Below are 18113 nucleotides of genomic sequence, written 5' to 3' on the forward strand. Positions count from 1 at the left end.
TGCAACCAAAGTGATCTGCATAAGGTATGCTCAAGAAATCATGGTCCCACGGAAAAGACCGCTACTAAAAATAGAACCTGAGATGCCTTAAAACATGGGTGCCATTGCATAATCGAACTCAACAAGAAAATATGCAAGTATCTCTCTTCTGCTAGAACTCTAAAATCCCAACCGATGAGTGAGAAATGGGAGTCAACACTTATCCACTGCCATGTGGCATAAATCTAAGGTTTCAAAACCTTAGAATGAAAAATGCATAACAAAGAGATGAAATCGAATACACAGAGATCTATAACTCTAAAAATACTCCACGGAATCGTGCGAGAATTGACAAGTAGGGGTTTTTGGGCGTCTGGAATGCAATGGGATAGACGGTTTTGGAAACCGTGGTCTTAATCACTGGGTCCAACACACGGACTGAAAAACGTTTTTGAAAATAGAGCTGTTTGTAAACTCCACCAGAGTGTGAATGATGAGAAACATAGAAGTTTTAGGACCTCTTGAGTCCATCGGAACTGACAGATCTGCAAGATCTGCAAATGGTTACTCCAAACTTGAGTTCCAACACCCAGGCAAAAGAACACAGAAACTGACACAGTAAGTCAGAAATCCAATGGAATGATCCCAGATTCAAGAATGAAGGTGTTTCCAAGCTTTTGAAGTAAAGTGGATACCAAAAGCAAGCAATAGTTGCCTCTACAAGTCAATACGGAGTCTCCATCATCGAACGGAACAAAAGAAAGCTCAAAAAACGACTTTTTCTTTGAAAACACTTAACAGGCTCTCAAAACCACTTCGCAAAACCAAAGTGACTTTTCCAAAGGTTCCTCCAAGGTCTCTGCATACTCGGATGCAAGTAAAGTCACCCACAAATCTTCCCACAAAGCTTCTCCTTCCTCCCACAGAGCTGCTGAGCTTCCAGGCATTCACGCACGCTCAGCTAGATCACTCGGGCTCTGATACTAGTTGACAGTGCTCTCAATGGAAGCAAGAACGAAAGAGGGAGAGAGAGAAAGAAAGAGCCACACAAGTTTTGGTGGGTGCAGAACCACCCTAACCTTCTTTTTTCATTCATTTATATATGTGTTTGAGTATTGTACATAACCAGGGTAAAGGCACAGTGACCTTTAACCCCCACAATGAGTACTTGTGCAACTTGTTGCTCATGTACTGTTTCGTGCTTGCTTGAATGTTTAGTACTTGAACATCAATTTGTTCATGTATAGTGTGTGCTCTTAGCCATCTTTTTGTCCATGAGATTTTGGTTGCTTAGTTTTGTGTTTAGTACTTGAGTATTCTACCTTACTCATGTATTCTTAGCACTCTAAGCACATTTGCACACTTCACAAGCACATTCTTCACACAATTTTTTAGACACAGTTTTAAGCATGTAACCGGCCCTCGAAAATTCCATTTTTTGCTGCCGTAGCTAGCCAATTACTCACACTTCACTGCTACACACCTTTTCTTATTTTTCTAAAACCCTAAACCCTAGTCTTATGCTTTGGCCTATTTTCCCTTAGTCTGTTCAACCTTCTACTGAAAATTCCCTCATCAACGATAATACTTGGCAGTGGGGCCACCACTGGGAATTGGCTGATCCAACCCATTTTGCCAATACTACTCTACGCGACCCCTTTGAACAGTTTCTGCTCCTCTGCCATGGCGTGCTGATCCTATGCCCCCCATCAACGATAATACTTGGCACTGGGGCCACTGACGAGAATTGACTAATCCAACCCATTTTGCCAATACTACTCTATGCGACCCCTTTGAAGCAATTCCTGCTCCTCTGCCATAGCCTATTGATCCTATGCCTCTGCCACTTCCTCAGCTCCCTTTGCAATCACCTCCTAATTCTCCCAGATCTGAATCTTCGTCCTCCACTGACCTCCCTACTCTGTATAATGCTAAGGTCGAACCCATGGTTGAAGATCTGACAGCCCCGCCACAACGACAGCAGCAGTAGCCACCATGGCATGGTCATTGTATAGCTTGTCATGATGCCCTTGGTTCTCAGTTTATGCATGCTGAATTCCAAACCCATTTTATGGATGGTGATCTTTACGAGTAACCTGATTTGCAGCGACATTTGCAGCACAAATCTTTTCTGGGTTACATACTCAATATTGATGCTATTAAATTACACAGTGTAGCGGAATAGAAATTGAACAAAGAATAGAGAGTACACAGCAAACTGGAGAGGAATAAATATTTCCTTCAATACTGATGTAGTACAGATGATGGCTTCGTCCACCTGTGCACTCCCACAATGGAGCTTAGATGGCGATCTAGACAAATACTAGGTGAAGAGGTACTAGCTAGAAGATCTAATCTGATATGAACTAATCTGATTTGTATAGTTGCGATTAAGGATGTAAAGCATAGTATTGACAGCCTTAGTCCAAAAGTGGTTTGGCAGTCCAGCACCTTTTAACATACACCTCCCCATCTCCACCGTGGTCCACATTCGACGTTCAACAACTGAATTTTGCTGAGGCATATGTGGTGTCATCATTTGTCGCTTGATCCCTTTGCTCTTGCAAAAATCTCCAAACTCTGTAGAAACAAACTCACCACCACCATCCGATCTGATTTTCTTTACTTTTCTCCTTGTTTCATTCTCAACAAGTTGTAGCCATGCTTTAAATTACCAAAAGCTTGAGCCTTTTTGCAAAGAAAGTACACCCATATCTTCCTACTATAGTCATTAACAATCAATAGAAAATAGGAAGATCCCCCCAAGGCCTGTGTAGGCATCTTACTGCACAAGTTAACATGCACCAACTCTAGAGGAGTGTTTGCTCTATTCTTGCTTTCTTGTGGGAATGCCTTTCTCTGTTGCTTGCCCATCATGCAAGCTTCACATGGTTCTTTGATTTCTGTGACTGCAGGTCCGCACAAGTTAACATGCACCAACTCTAGAGGAGTGTTTGCTCTATTCTTGCTTTCTTGTGGGAATGCCTTTCTCTGTTGCTTGCCCATCATGAGAGCTTCACATGGTTCTTTGATTTCTGTGACTGCAGGTAAGTGAGCAACCATACCTTACTTCTGCATCTCCTTCAGCACTGCAAATCTGATGTGGCTGAATCTTTCATGCCAAATTCTGCTTGTGCCCACTCCAGCGGTGGCTATAAGAGCACTTAGCTCATACAGGTTGTTCCTCCTTACTCCTATGCCAACAAGATTGCCTGCACTATCCAAAATTTTTGCTCCTATCTTGTTGAACCTCACCTCATGGTCAAGGTCAGTTATGGAAGCAAGTGATAGAAAATTTCTCTTGATTTGTGGAACATACAGCACATTAGATAGTTTCTCCATTCACAGAAACAAATGAAACCATATCTATACCCTCAACAAGCCATTTTGTGTTATTACCAACCGTCATGGTGATGGGTTCATGTAGAGGCTGCATGGAACAATATAGACCCTTCTTGTAGGTCATGTGATGGGAGCCACCACTATCCAACACCCATGAATCAGTGGTTGAAATTTCTTGAACTAAGGAACACTCTTCCTCAATGGCTAGAAATAGATCCAACTCTGCTTCTGCTGTGTTAGCTGTCTCTTTTCCCTTATCTATCTTCTTCAGGATACCATTCTTTTCATTTGCTTTCTTAACCCAGCAATCTGCAATCATATGGTTCTTCTTTTTGCAGTAGAAGCATCCTCCTTGAAACTTCTTCTTGCCGCCCTTCTTCTTTTTGTCACCACTAGTAGAGGACTCACCTTTGGTGGAGGAACCACCTTTGCCTTTCATAGTGGCAGAGAAAGTAGCATCATTGCCACCTCCATCTCAAGCTTTAAGCCTCAATTCCTCCTCCTTAAGTAAAGCATAGAACTCCTCAAATGACAATGGTTGTTGGGGTCTCACCTGAGTGTTAAGCGCTGTTACCAGTCCATCAAATCTTGGTGGACATATCCGGAGACACCACCGAGCTAGCTCTTCGCTAGTCTTTTGTATCCCAGCACCAGCCATCTGGTCATGTAGACTTTTGATTCGGGTTATGAACACCTCTACTGTCTCTCTATTAAACTTCTCTACTGCGAGCTGATTCTTTAGGTTCTAGATCCTTGTTTGATTCCACGTCTCATACTAACTCTTTAATATGTTCTAGGCCACAGTTGCCTTAGATGTATGCTGAATCAAGGTCAAAACACTATTAGTAGTACTTGTAACCAGGGCACACAGAGCATCTGTGTTCCTGCATTTCCAGAAGGTCAACATTAGGAGGTATCATACTCCCCAGATTTGCTGGGTCAGGGGTTCCTTGTGGTTCTAGGTCATAGTCCCCAGTACTGGTCTCCAGAAGCTCATATGAATCTAGAATAGCAGTAATTTTAAACTTCCACAGAGTGTAGTTCGTACCATCTAGCTTGCCTTCAGTGAAGGTTGGTGGGTGAATCCTCAATGCCTAAATTATTGGTTCAGCAGTAGCTGCTGAACTCGAGCCACTTTCTATGGAGCCACTTCCTGTTGCCATCACTCCATATGCTATTGAAGCCCTCGCCTCTCTTCTATTCTTCGATCCTTAGAGCCGCCTGGGCTCTGATACCATGTTAAATTACATGGCACAGTAGAACAAAAACTGAACAAAGAATAGAGAGTACACAGTAAACTAGAGAGGAACAAACTTTCCCTTCAACACTGATGTAGTACAGATGATGGCTCCATCCACCCATGCGCTCCCACAGTGGAGCTTAGATGGCGATCTAGATAGATACTAGGTGAAGAGCTACTAGCTGGAAGATTTGATCTGATCTGAACTGATTTGATACAATGGACTAGGGAGGTCGCCTCTTTATAGCTATGAGGGCAGTAGTCGGATCAACGTAGTCGGTGGAGTCAACTAGTCGACCTAGTCAGTGGAGCTGACCAGTCAGCCTAGTCAGTGGAACCGACTAGTCGTCCATGGAATATTCAAAGAATATTCCCTATATCGTTGCCTCGGGGGCTCGCCCATGGAATATTCAAAGAATATTCCCTATATCGTCGCCTCGGGGGCTCGCCCCCAAACTCCCACCAAAAGGGCTAGCGGCCCCCCTGGGACCCCCCAGTTGGGGGCCAGCTGGCCCCCAGGCTCTAGCAAGAATAAGGGGTTCCCACACAATCACCCTTCTACCATCAACAGTCTCATTGATAGACCTCATCTGACATGCAAGTTAGGATCCATCCAGTGTCCCAGGCTCACACATGGCTTCTCCTCATATGGGGGCCTTACAACTTGAGCACCTTGGACCACTAGTGGTTACCAGGAGGGTAGGGCATTGAGCATATCTAACAGATGCTACTTCTCCCCAAGCAATGAAAGATCTCTTGAAGATCTTCTATGGGCATATGATGTCCTTAGTCATCGTGTACAGATGGAATCCACGTGATGTTGTAGTCGAGGCTACCAAAGGCTTTACTGGTGTTCTCAGTAATTGGTGGGAGTTCCTCTCTAATGAATCTAGAGTAGATCTTTTCGAGTCTTGACGGTTATCATCAACCCAATGCGCCTAATGCCTTCAAAAGAAGCTATCTTCTACTCAAATGCTGGAAGAGGTAGAGGCAGAGGTAGAGCAGGCCGATTTGGAGGCCATGGCAGAAATTAGAATATGTAGCAAATTCAAGAAAACTAGTCCTATGGATGAGGGCGTGGTAACCTTAGAGGTAGGGGGAGCCAAAGAGGTCATGGTGGATGGCAGAGAGGCCAAAATGCAAACAACAATGTTGAATGCTACTACTATGGTAAAGATTGCTCCGAAAAGCTGCGCAACTCCCAACACAACCAGCTCAAAGGATTTCTCTCTTCTGTTGCGGATCCAGACTAATGGGAAGTTGTATCCCAAATTGAGTCTAGAGAATCAATGCTTCAATGTTCAAAATCTGATACTCTACAATGTTTTGCTTGTCAGCTAGATGATTCCAATGACTATTCCCGCATGGTAAGGTCCGATGAGGATGATCCCCAAATTTACAGCTTGATGAATCACCCTCATCATCGAGATCCCTTCCACATTGATATTGAGATATATTTGACCAGCTCCAGTGATACTCCTATTGAGCAGCCTCTCCCATGACCCTGTCCAAAGGCTCTTTCTCACGGCTCCATGAGACGCGGCCATGGCAAAGGAAGAGGGTTTAGCCGTGATCTCTAAACTTTAGAAGAGCTCTCTTAATACTCTTTAGAATCTCCCACTTACCTCAATCCACCTTCCATCTAGTATTCAGGCCCTTCTGTTTTCAAACCAACCCATTCTATACATACACCAAATCCACCATCCAGTTATCTTCCTCCACCCTTCTGGTGTGCTCCTATCTCCACCATCTTAGCACCTGCTCCTCCTCTCTAGCCAATAGTCCCTAATAATCATCCTATTCCAAAGCTTGAGATATCTCCTTTTCAATGTCCTTCCTACTCTACGATCAATTCAAAAGTCTCAGCATCAACATCGAAGGACTGAAAATCCATCTTACTATAATCAAGGAGAATTGTACAAAGCTCTAGTCATCAATAGACTTTCTTGATCGAAAGTGGTAGAGCACCTCACACAATGTAAAGAAGCAGGCCCATCTACTCATTCTATCCCTTCTACTAGTGCTTTCTACCTCCATGACTTCTTTACCCAACCTGCTTCTCTAGTTCGCAATCCTATGAAAACTTGGTTAATCAATGTACAGCCACATTTTCCGGATGTTTCTCCTTATTTACTAATTGCTCTTATATATACTGGATCTGGATTCAATATTTGTAAATATAGAGCACTTCCACAGTCATGTTGGAATGAATTACCATCACGTGACCAAATGCATGGATCTTTTATGGGCGGTGGAGTAATAGCCTGCAAGCACATTGCTCTTGGCATTCCTATTTCTCTTGGAGGCCAATCTACCACCATCAACTTCTACCAACTAAATTCTCAAGGAGTTGATATGGTTATAGGTAATGATTTCCTTAATCATCATCTTCCCTTTGGGTTCTCTGCTATGGAAATGGTCCTCACCATCAAAGGGATTCTAGTATGCCTTCCAGCCCGTGAACAGCTCAAGAAGGTACTCAAGCCTCTGTCAGATGATTTATAAATTGTTCACCAATGTTCATCTCCTTTCTCCCTTGACTATATTAGTTCCCCTCTTGAATATGTTGATACTCCTACACCTTCTCCTGCTCCTTCTGATCCTTTCAGCCCTCTTATTGATGATGCACAAAGGCCCCTCATAGGTTTTGAACTTGATGACTACATCCAAAGGCTTATCGAAGAAAATCAAAAGAAGAGTCTGAGAACTTCCCAACATACTCTACTCATGCTATCCTCCTTATCTCCTCTCTCCCTCCCTTTCTTCTATAATGTGTGGCAGCAACACACACACACTGAGAGATGCATCAGAAATTTATCCAAGACTGCAACAACAGTGAATCCCCTTTGGCCTTCAAAGAGATATTTCAACATTAGGTATGACTTCCCCTAAAAGAGAATTCAAAGCCTTTCAAGGAAAGCCCTTATGGGTTCACTTAGGAAGATTGTATCCTTTGCAATCAAGAGATAAAGGAATTGCTAGATATGGGTTTGATTTCTCACTCTTGCTCTGAATGGGTTGCAGCTGCCTTCTATGTCAATAAGCATTCTGAACAAAAACATGGTAAGAAGAGGTTGGTAATCAACTATAAACCTCTCAATAAATGTCTGGTATCTGTATCTTACCCTATCCCCAACAAGGAGTATTTGATGAAAAAGATTACAAGATCCACGATCTTCTCCAAGTTTGACCTTAAAGCAAGTTTCTAGCAAGTTGGCCTGATCCCAGAAGACCGCCATAAAACTGGTTTTGTTGTTCCTCAAGGTTTCTACCAATCGAATGTTCTCCCCTTTGGTCAAAATACTGCTCCAGTCAAGTTTCAAAGATTTATGGATTCTATTTTTGGATCCCACCATGAATTCTGCTTAGTTTATATTGATGACATCTTGGTATATATTAAGGATGTTGCTTCACATCTACAGCATCTAACCATTGTTTACAATTTGATCAAAGCAAAAGGCTTTTCCCTTTTTACCAAGAAGATCATTATTGGCCAAGAAAGCATTGAATTCCTTGGCATCCATATCCACAAAGGTAAACTCCAAATGCAAGATCATGTGCTAAAAGCTCTTATGGCTTTTCTTGATGAGATCCGAGATCGTACTCAGCTCCAATGTTTCCTTGGTTGCCTAAACCACCTATCTTCTTTCTATGAGCAATTAGCATGAGATAGATATGCTCTTCAACTTTGTCTCCGAAAGAATGGTCAACCTTGGAGCAATCTACAAACCCAAGCTATACAACACATCAAGGAACGTGTCCAGCACCTACCAACTCTTAGCATTCCTCCAAACATGGTCTTCTAATAATTGAGACAGATGCTTCTGACAATTTTTGGGGTGTTGTTCTCCTTGAAAGGACCTCTGCCCAAGAAAGAATATGTGCCTTCCAGTCCAGCACCTTCCAAGGAGCAGAACAAAACTATCTTTCCATTCAAAAGGAAATACTGGCGGTCAAAAGAGCAATCCAAAAATTGGAACTCTTCATTGTAAAGAAAACTTTTATTATTCGTACTGATAATCAGAATTTCAAAACATTATGCACCCACAAGATAGATAAGCAAATCGACCGAGGTCATTTGGCCCGCTGGCAAGAATTCTTCACCATGTACGACTTCACGATCGAATGGAAATGCACCTCCAATGTCCTTTGTGATATGTTATCATGTGAAGGTGTGACCTACTGGCAAGAAAGAAATGGTGGACTCCTCCTACCCACTAGTAATGGCCCTGGATAAGAATAATGTCGTGTCATGGTAACTAGACACTACTTGATGTCCCAGGTAAGACCTTCACCTCGTGACATGTACATAAGCTTCCTACGATGATTAGACACTGCTTGATGTCCTAGATAAGACCTTCACCTTTAAGTCATGTCACCTTTTGGACAGTTCATGTACAAAAGATTCCCACACTAAGGAAGTGGAAGACAACTAGCCATCTACCAAGAAGTTGGATACAGCTAGCCACTAACTCTCCCTTCTATATAAGAGCAGTCCTTAGTCTTGCAATATGCTTCCGAGCTTCAAGCTCTCTTGCAACCTTGCTTTTCCTTAAGTTTATGTCTCCAGTTCTCTTCGTTCTTTAGCTTTTGCTTCTTGACTTACCTTTGCTTCGCCCCTTTGTCTCCTTCCCCCATGCCTATTAGTTATTACTTTTTCACCATCACCTATGAGATTTTCTTTGCTATAGATGCTTCCTCTTCTCTTCTGTGCACTTCCCATCCTACTGCTTTATCCCATTTACATTTGCATGATCCATGCATCATCTCCCCATTTCATGTTCTCCCTTGCTCTCGGTATCCTTGTTGGCTCCTGTTCCTCAACTATCTAACCCTCTGCTGCCCTTTTGCTCCTCTTTGGTTCTTTCCTGCATCCTGCTCCTCTTTTGAACCCTAAACCCTAAACTCTAAACCTTGAACCTTAACCCTTAAACCCTAACCCTAATTCCTAAACCCATTGGATACTTTAATAATTTCCTCACGCAGTTAGCTCAACCTCACACACCTCTCTCTGGGCTTCAATGGGAGCACTTCAACAATATTAAAGAATGAACAAGGCTTTGATACCAAAAGAGGAGCAGGATGCAGGAAAGAACAAAAGAGGAGCAAAAGGGCAGCAGAGGGTTAGATAGCTAAGGAACGAGAGCCAACAAGGATACTGAAAGGAAGGGAGAACACAAAATGGGGAGATGATGCATGGATCATGCAAATGTAAACGGGATAAGCGGTAGAAGGGGAAGTGCACAAAAGGGAAGAGGAAGCATCTGTAGCAAAGAAAAGATCGTAGGTGATGGTGAAGAATTAATAACTAACAGGCATGGGAGAAGGAGACAGAAGGGCGAAGCGAAGGTAAGTCATGAAGCGAAAGCTAAAGAATGAAGAGAACTGGAGACATAAACTTAAGGAAAGGCAAGGTTGCAAGGAAGCTAGAAGCTCGAAAGTATATTGCAAGACTAAAGACTCATACAAGCTCTGCCTTCTACTGAGCCAAGGGTGCTCTTATATAGAAGGGAGAGTTAGTGGCCAGCTATATCCCACTTTTCAGTGGATGGCTAGCTGTCTTCCACTTCCTTAGTGCGGGAATCTTTTTTACATGAAGTGACCCAAAGGTGACATGACTTAAAGGTGAAGGTCTTACCTGGGACATCATGCAGTGTCTAATCACCATAGGAATCTTATGTACATGTTGTCACAAGGTGAAGGTCTTACTTGGGACATCAAGCAGTGTCTAGTCACCGTGACAAGACATTATTCTTATCCAGGGCCATTATCGGTGGGTAGGATGAGTCCACCATTTCTTTCTTGCCAATAGGTCACACCTTCATGTGATAACATATCTAGAAGGACATTGGAGGTGCCTTTCTTCCATTCAACTGTGAAGTTGTACATGGTGAAGAATTATTGCCAATGGGCCAGACAACCTCGGCCGATTTGCTTATCTATCTTGTGGGTGCAAAATGTTTTGAAATTATGATTATCAATGCAAATAATAGAAGTTTTATTTACAATGAAGAGTTCCAATTTTTGGATTGCTCTTTTGACCGCCAGTATTTCCTTTTAAATGGAGTGATAGTTTTGTTTTGCTCCTTGGAAGGTGCCAGACCCAAAAGGCACATATTCTTTCTTGGGCAGAGGTCCTTTCAAGGAGGACAACACCCCAAAAATTGTTAGAGGCATCTGTCTCAATTATTAGAAGACCATGTTCGGAGGGAATGCTAAGAGTTGGTAGGTGCTGGACATGTTCCTTGATGTTTTGTACAGCTTGGGTTTGTAGATCGCGTTCCAAGGTTTACCATTCTTTCGGAGACAAAGTTGAAGAGCATATCTATCTCGTGCTAGTTGCTCATAGAAAGAAGACAAGTGGTTTAGGCAACCAAGGAAACATTAGAGCTGAGTACGATCCCGGATCTTATCAGGCAAAAACATAAGAGCTTTTAGCACATGATCTTATATTTGGAGTTTACATCTGTGGATATGGACACTAAGGAATTCAATGCTTTCTTGGCCAATAATGATCTTCTTGGCGGAAAGGGCTAAGCCTTTTGCATTGATCAAATTGTAAACAATGGTTAGATGTTGTAGATGTGAAGCAACATCCTTACTATATACCAAGATGTCATACCAATCTTCGAAATGTCCATCCCTAGCTCCTGCGAGCCCTCCTCCCCTCTCCGTAGCCTCTACCTCCCTACCTTCCTCCGCCTCACCTACGCTCTTGCCTCGTGCCCCTCGCCCCTCACCCTCGCCCCTCACCCTCGCCTTGCGCCCCTCGCCCTCGCCTCGTGCCCCTTGCCCCTCGCCTTGCCTTCGCCATCATGCCCTCGCCTCGCTCCTCGCCCCTCGCCCCTCGCCACCACGCCTCACCTCCGCCCTCCACCCTCGCCTCCGTCGCCGCCCTTCGCCCTCGCCTTCGACCTCCGCCCTCTGCCCTCGCCTTTGACCTCCGCCCCTCCGCCCTCTGCCTTCCGCCCTCCACCCTCGCCCCGACCTCCACCCTCGCCTTCGACCTCTGCCCTCCGCCCTTGCCTCGCCATGCCCTCACCTCGCCCCCTCGCCCTATACCTGCCGCCTTGTCTCACCCTGCCATTGCCTCCTCTTCCTCTGCCCCGCCTCGCTTTGCCTCGCCTTATCCTCCTCCGTCACACCCAAGCTCCATCCCTCATCTATCTCCCCCCCTTTTTTGGTGGCAGCCTCTTCCTCATCGGAGGTCTCGCAGTTTGTCTTAGCGGTATGGCAGCTCCCTGCCCGGAACCGGAGGCCCAGCTGGACCCTCCCTCTCCAGATGCCTACAGCGTGATCTTGACAGAGCAATAGTCGTGTCGGGTACAACAAGTTGCCAATGACTTTGCCCTCACTTCAGTTTATGGCAGAGTCATTGGACACTCTCCCTCCAAACCAGCCATCAGGGATTGGCTTCAATCCACTCTTATGCTAGAGGACAGCCACATCGAGGAGGTGGCCCTTATGGGAAGGGGCATCTTCTGACTTAAACTCTCCACTGTGAAAGCTACGAGCAACCTGATTACTGGTTCCCCCACATCTGTGGATGGAAAGATCATCATGATAGTCCCTTGGTACCGAGGATTCAGCACAGTGGACTTTGATGCTCGTTTTCGCATACTTCGCCACCCAGTGACGCTAGTCTTTCTAGGTCTTGCTGCTGAGTTGCAGCCGATAGTCAGGGACCTAGGTTCCCACTTTGGCTGGGTGATGCATGACACTTTCGTCGATGCGGTTGCTGCGGCAGGAGCTCCCAGAGTCCGTGTGGCTGTGGCAGACCCTGCGTCCCTCCCTTCAGTGATTGAGATCGTGACAGATGCTGGCAGCATTACTCAGAGCATGGTAGTCATAGGACAGCTAGGCCAGTGCCTGAGGTGTCACGGCTTTGGGCACCTGGCTGCTGCTTGTCCACGCTTCTCCAACTCCTCTTGGCCCCCCCCGCCCCCCCCACAGCCCCCTCCCCCTCCCTCCGGGCAGCCACGTCAAGAAGAGTAGAGGCAGCCGGCCAGAGGTGGCTGGTGGCTGGACCGAGGTCAGAAGAAAAAGAGGAAAGAATAAGAAGACTTCTGACAAAGGCAAGGAGGCAGAGGTTACCCAACCTGCAGCAGCGCCTCAGAGACCTGACAGGCAGCCGCCCCAGGGTCTTGCGAGAGCTTCTTCTTCGTCTGTAGCCCGCCCTCTGCAGCCTCAGGTCCCCCTCTCTTTCGATCCCCAGCTCCCTTCCACTCAGCCCCAGCCCCTACCCCAGCCGCAGCCCCCTTTTCCCGACCCGCAACATCAACCCCCGCCTCTTCCTCTTCAGCCCCCTCCTCTTCCTCTTCAGCCCTCGTCCCAGCCCCATCCCTCCTCCCCCGCCCCTCTCAGCTCTTCCGCAGTGTTAGCTGCACCAGTGGTTCCTCAGCCGCGTGCAGCCCCCACTCCCCCTCCTCCGCCCCCCCCGCTAGTCGCATCCGTGGAGTCTGAGTTGCCTACCCCTCAGCCTCCTTCCCCTTCCCCACCCCAGGCAGGGCACCCCGAGACTGCACCACCCCTGGAGCAGTCTTCCTTGTATGCTAGCCCGACCCCCTCAGTGCAGACTCTGGCGGGCCTTAGCTCCAGGAGAGAGAGCTTCCTCGCAACTTCTACAGGTCCGGTCCCTGGGATTACTTGGATGTGGCCGACCTCGGGACCTTCCCAGCTTGCCTCGACATCAGTATCTTCTTGTTCCATAAACGGGCGGATGGGAAGATCGCAGCCTTGGCCCCGAGGGATGGCCCTAGCTTTGCTTTCACTTTTCTCAGCGACGGCATTGAGATTTGGACAGACGACTCAGTCTGGGAGGCTCTCAGAGAGCAGACGCACACTCAGATTTGCTCCTGGATAGGCCCGTCGGGTGGATAGCTTCTCGAGACTCAGTGGTCCGAGGGTGACGTGCGCTTGTAGTGGCATTGCGCCAAGCATTTCAGATTGATTGTGATCCTCAGGCCCCCTCTGTCATGGCCCCTCCCCCAGGATGTCAGAGCCTGGACTCCTCAGAAACTTCGCGCCTTCTACGAGATGACTACCTCAGAGATCTCGAGAAAGCATTTGTCCATGGCACCAAAGGCCTCACGCCTTTGCTAAAAGTTTTGAAGAACGGGTAGGATGACCCCGCCTCCCCCTCCAAACCCTCACAAAAGCGTCAGCGCCTTCATTCCGAAATACTAGCCTCTTCATCGACCTCAGCCACGAGCAGCCACGAGCAGACAGTTGTTCGCAGCCTACCAGTCCTCATCATGAGCTTACACCTTGTCTCCTGGAACGTGAACGGGTTTCATTCTTCTAGCACCCGTGGTCCTAGGAAGCTCATCTTGAGACACGAACTTCAACCAGTAGTGATTGGTCGCTTGGATATACTCCTGCTCCAGGAGCATAAGCTTTTAGTGGCTCATACCCGTAGTTGCGGGAAGATCCTCCCTGGACGCTCTCACACTTATTGGGAGCCCTCGATCGATGCACAAGTGAGGAGTGGCGGTGTCTGCACTTTCGTTTGCGAGTCATTTGCCCAGGGAGTTTTTGGCCATGGTACATTGATCCCAGGCCGTGCACTTTGGGTTGGTCTAGAGTTGGAGGGCTCCAAACCTCAACATCTATGCACCCACAGACCTCTGATGCAGAGCCACCTTCTGGAGGACACTCATAGAGATTCTCCCAGACATGGATTCGTGGATTGTTGGAGGTGACTTCAACAATCTGGAGACTTTGGAGGACCAGCAGGGTAGAGGACCAGAGTTTACAAGTATAGCTTAGGCAGAGCAATCCGCTTGGGACTCCTTTATCTTCATGACAGGAGGTAGGGACAGCTGGAGAGACCCGTCCTTCCGCCGATGGCATGGGAGCTTGGACTTCTTGTGGGGCTTCCGTAGGGAAGGAGGCAGACTCCTGGAGAGACTGGACAGATTTTATGTCAGTGATTGGGCCATCAGCAGAGGTGGTCAAGTGGGTGTAGTGCCAGGGATGACACTCTCCGACCACGCGCCAGTGCTCTTATCACTAGACTCGGCAGCTCAGTCCCTTCCTCCCCGTTCGTGCAGGATTCCTGATTCCATCTTCTCTAGGGAGGAGGTGCGCAATAGTATCGGTAGCCTTTGGGACAGAGATTGGGGCAAGTGCGTGGATCTGGTAGAGTCAGTGGCGCAGGCTCTACAGGAGTCCACCCAGATTTGCCAGCTCGCAGCCCTTCAGGTTTGCCAGGAGTGGTGGGGCAGAGAGAGAGCTCTTCGTAGGGACCTCGCCTCCATTCAGCGACTCCAGCAGGCAGCTCCAGGTTCGGAGGAGCTTCGGATCCAGGCCCTTCGTGCCAGAGCCCTTCTTGAGGAGACTCTCCAGCGTCGCTCAGAGTTTTCTTATCACGCCTCCCTCTTCTACTGGGCTCAGAAGGGCGACCGGATGAGCAAAGAGTTCTTCAGGACGCATGGCCAGAGGGCAGTAAGGTGACCAGCTTCGGAGTCTTAGGACAGTGGAGGGGCACATCGTTACCGACCAAGAAGAGGTCTTGGGGTTGGCTACCGACTTCTATAGGATTCTTTTCCAGTAGGAGCAGCTTGCCCCCCGTACTAGACGTTCCCGCGAGGAGGTGTGGAGGCACATTCTAGCCCTTGTTCAGCCCAGCATGCAGACGACGTTGATGGCACCGTTCACCACTGTCGAGATGCAGGAGGCCTTGATGGCCATTGATGGGCAGAAATGCCCTGGCGAGGATGGGCTCTCTCGCGCTTTCTTCACCTCCTTCTAGGATCAGATCCATCAGCCCCTCCTAGCAGCCCTCCAGAGGATTTTCAGCAGCAGATATACGCTAGAGAGCCTCTCTTCGGGATTGATTTGCCTCATCCCGAAGGGAGGAGACCGACAGGAGATCCGTCAGTGGTGCCCGATCACTCTCCTCACCACTGCCTACAAAATCCTTGCCAAGATGATCAGCGCCAAAGTTTGGCCACTACTTCCTGACCTCATTCATGACACTCAGATAGGCTTTGTCCAGGATCGCAGTATCCTGGATAATGTCTTCACCTTCTCAGAGGTGACGGAGTGGGCTCAGCACAGCGGGTCGCACTTAGCCATCCTACTTCTTGACTTTGAGAAGGCCTATGATCGAGTGGACTGGTCCTTCTTGGAGGGTACTTTGGAGAGACTAGGATTCCCAGTAGGATGGATTCAGGGTATCTCAGCGTTATACAGGACAGCTTCCAGCAGGGTCATCATCGGTGGCAAGATGGGAGAGCGATTTCGATTGGAGAGATCAGTGCGTCAGGGTTGCCCCCTCGCTCCTTACCTATTTCTCTTCTTCACCGAGGCGATGACATACTATCTTCGGGCGAGGTCGACAGGGATCCGGGGTGTTCGCCTTCCCATCAGGGAGGACACGGAGCTCCTAGACTCGGAGTATGCAGATGACACAGCGCTATATGTTCAAGATGATGAGATGATGCTGGAGAGAGTGAGGCTGGCCTTAGAGGTCTTCTGCTCAGCAGCCGGTGTGAAAATCAACTGGAATTAATCAGTTCGTTTTCTCACAAACCCTGGGGCATGCTCACAGTGGGGGAGGTTTTTGGGTTTCAGATGGATCCCGCGGGGGCAGACTGCTAGATATCTCGGCTTTCAGGTCGGCCTGGACATCACGCCAACTCAGCAGTTTCTCCCGGTGCTAGATTCCATTCGACGGAAGCTGGCTTTCTGGAGCACTACTAAGCTCTCTCTTGTAGGTCGTGCTCTTGTAGCCAACCAAGTTCTCCTGGCCACGGCCTGGTATGTGGCCTCTTGTTGGTGCTTCTCAAGATCCTACGTGGCACAGCTCAGAAAGATGGTCCGGAATTTCCCCTCATTCTTGCTATTTTCTTGACTTCTGGGGATGGTCTCAGAGATACCAGAGCCAGGGTAGCCTGGCAGACAGTCATTCTTCCGCAGGCTGAGGGTGGCTTGGGGGTCATTGATCCTGAGCTTCAGAGTCAGGCCCTGCTGGGCAAGTTAGTTATCTGCGGTTTGACCCCGGGGGGGCAAACGTGGAAGATGTTACTTCAGCAGGGGATCAGTTCTTGTGTCCCACACCAAGGTGGAGAGTGGCTACCGTCCCTCCGGTGGATCTTCACCTCTACACCGCTTACTCACCCCTGCTCCCCGCTCATTCGTAGCCTTCTCACGATTTGGAGGCGACTCCGTCTCAGTCTCCTCCAGTCCCCTCCTAGCAGTCAGGAGGAGATCGACCGCCAACCGCTCATCTGGAACGATCAGGTCAGAGATACCTTGGGCCTTCAGCTAGGGGAGAGGTCACATATCCCGTGGGACGGCTGGATGCAAGGGCCAACCTGGTCCCTTCGAGTTTGGAGGGACACTTACAAACACTTGGAGACCATTGCTCTAGCAGCCACAGCCGGAGGTGTTCGTGGAGCTCAGGCGAGACGCACAGAGATAGACGGAGTGATTCCTACCGGTTGGTTGGTTCCACTCGAGATTCAAATCCTCATGCCTGGTGATGCTCGTTGGCTCTGACAGTTCACCCCCCGTGGCATCCCACTGGTGGTTGCAGGCCGGATGGACGACACCTTTGTATCCTTCGCAGTTTTGGGGGATGGCCGACTCAAGAGAGAGGGTGTGCTCATCGACCCCCTTCTCTTGTGGTAGAGGGTTCATGTCATAGGCCTCCTGGGGAAGGTTTGGCCGATCGATCCTAGTATAGAGCAGGATCAGCTGCAGTTATGGCGACTCTCGCTTTGGGAGGGGCGGGCCCTGTCAGAGCTTGATTGGGACCCAGGTGAGTGGAGATGGCCGGAGGTTGTGGCAGGCCAGGGGCCGTCCCCTTTCTTCGCTTACAGCACGACATTGGGTAGGAGAGTTCTCGGGAGGATGCAAAGCCGCCCACCCACCCAGCGGCCCAGGTGGTATGCTCAGGGTATCTCCAGGCTATTTTTGCAGGCCTTCTGGAAGGCCTTGTGGGAGAGCTGGCGTCCGCGGAAGATTTCCTACTTCCTTTGGCTACTCGCCCACAAGGGTCTTCTAGTGGGGAGTTGGTTGCGGCAGATTGGTCAGGATGGACTTTGTCAAATTTGCCATGAGGATGAGGAGTCACCAAAGCACTGCCTGTGGAGCTGCACTCGCGCCCAGAAAGTGTGGAGGTGGACCTTCGGGATCCTTACTCGCGCAGCACCAAAGTTAGGTTTTTAATAATGTATTAGAGATTAATTTATGATCGATTATAATGGCCTCAAGTATGAGGTTTCTAATATCTTTTTCCAACTCATCCAAGGAATATGGTATACATTGTTATATGAGAGCTTCAAATATGGCCCTTGCTAAAGATTAGGGAAACTCTTTTAAATTGATTTAATTTCCATAATCCTCAAAAGAGAGTATGGCAACCCCCAAGTTTAAAGCTTTCATGTACTTTGAGTAGTCAAGCTTAAGAACAAGGGGGGTACTTTTACCCGTTGAGGCCTGCCTTTTGGAAGATCCTTCGAGGAGACCTGATCTCATCCTGTAGGTGATTTTGCTGAAGCAATTCCATAGAACCTTATTTGGGTAACCAAGAGATCTGAGGCAT

Source organism: Dipteris shenzhenensis, chromosome 1 (genome assembly GCF_047967505.1).
Source record: "Dipteris shenzhenensis isolate YYH24624 ecotype China chromosome 1, Dip_SZ_1.0, whole genome shotgun sequence".
Classification (NCBI taxonomy): domain Eukaryota; kingdom Viridiplantae; phylum Streptophyta; class Polypodiopsida; order Gleicheniales; family Dipteridaceae; genus Dipteris; species Dipteris shenzhenensis.